This window comes from Schistocerca serialis, chromosome 4 (assembly GCF_023864345.2).
Source record: "Schistocerca serialis cubense isolate TAMUIC-IGC-003099 chromosome 4, iqSchSeri2.2, whole genome shotgun sequence".
NCBI classification, from domain to species: domain Eukaryota; kingdom Metazoa; phylum Arthropoda; class Insecta; order Orthoptera; family Acrididae; genus Schistocerca; species Schistocerca serialis.
In genome coordinates, this window is record NC_064641.1 from 43940807 (window position 1) to 43942503 (window position 1697).

Here is a 1697-nt window from a genome sequence, read left to right on the forward strand (position 1 = left end):
AATTACATATAGTGGGAACCTGAAATTGATGGCCACTGAAAGAATTCACTCGACAATCAAAATAGCTTGTAGTGCCTGGGAGACTGACAGCCGTGTTTGAAAGTCAGTAACCGCTGTCGCTGCCAAAGTAGTTCTGCCGAGAGCGGATTTTAATGTGCGAACCATTAAAAATTTTGGTGTCGGCCAATGAACAAGCATTTAAGGTATAATGAGGAGAAACAGGGCGGCGAATATGACGCTAAGAAAAAGTATGGGTATCGCAATGACAGACGTAGTTTTTGCTTGCCGTTCGCGTATATCCTTAACAATTGATGGAAGATGAACTGTGGAAATTCTCTAAATGATTTCCTACAGTACGGGCCAGATACCACACTGATGCTCATTTGTAATTACCAGAAATGATTAAAAGTAAATCAGAAATAAATAATAAATATCTATTTATTGAAACTTCGTGGCAGATTAAAACTGTGTGCCCGACCGAGACTCGAACTCGGGACCTTTGCCTTTCGCGGGCAATTGCTCTACCAACTGAGCTACCGAAGCACGACTCACGCCCGGTACTCACAGCTTTACTTCTGCCAGTACCTCGTCTCCTACCTTCCAAACTTTACAGAAGCTCTTTCTCAGAAGAGCTTCTGTAAAGGGATGTAAGGTCGTGGTCCATGAAACTCTTCAGCTCCTAACGTTTCGTCCAGAGCTGCGCTGGACATTTTCAGAGGGGTGTTTCTCCTCCGGTGAGTCTTGCCGACAGTCGGCAAGACTCAGTGGAGGAGAAACACCCCTCTGAAGATGTCCAGCGCAGCTCTGGACGAAACGTTAGGAGCTGAAGAGTTTCATGGACCACGACCTTACATCCCGGAAGGTTTACCAGAAGATATGTCATCCGGTCGTGAAAGCCTTCATACTATGTATTCTACTGTTGGAAAGTAGCACACAGGAGCACATTAGTAAATATGAGACGTCTTTATTTTCAATAACTCTCAGTTTTAAATACGCTGCTCCAATGCCGTGTTCGGTGACCTGCGCATGCGTACTGACTATCTGCACCTACTGACTAGCCGCAGACACCATAACTCTGCCGGCCGGGGTGGTCTAGCGGTTCTAGGCGCTCAGTCCGGAACCGCGCGAATGCTACAGTCGCAGGTTCGAATCCTGCCTCGGGCATGGATGTGTGTGATGTCCTTAGGTTAGTTAGGTTTAAGTAGTTCTAAGTTCTAGGGGACTGATGACCATAGATGTTAAGTCGCATAGTGCTCAGAGCCATTTGGACCGTTTGAACCATAACTCTGACATCTGCTAGTGTTTACATTTATTTGTGCTTATTAAAATGTCTGAGTTAAATGAAACTCACCGAATGAGAAATACTCCAAATGGTTCACTTTACGTTTGAAAGCAGCTGAAATTCGTCAGCAGATGGCTGAATTTTATCTTGGAATTCTTGCTGCAGGATGTTGATAAATTTTTGTGGTAGTGGAGTTCGGAAGTAGGTATACGCATTCATGGAATAATTTATGCACCTGTGTTCGTTTAGTGTGAAAAGGATAATTAATTAAAAAAGCACATCTTGTGTGAATAGACTGGTGAATAAACTGGCAGAGAGTGAGATATGAGAAGTAAGGTACATCAGAACAGAAGTACCAACGGAAGAACAGATTAACTGATCGAGAAAAGACAACTTCAGAAAGCATTTCCAGACG

General features: G+C 43.8%; 1 non-coding gene across 1 annotated transcript; it reads right to left on the minus strand.

The window, feature by feature from the left end:
• Positions 1 to 469: 469 nt before the first annotated feature.
• Trnas-cga (transfer RNA serine (anticodon CGA)) lies at positions 470 to 544 on the minus strand. The gene has a single exon. It is a non-coding gene; the product is annotated as a tRNA-Ser (tRNA).
• Positions 545 to 1697: the final 1153 nt, after the last annotated feature.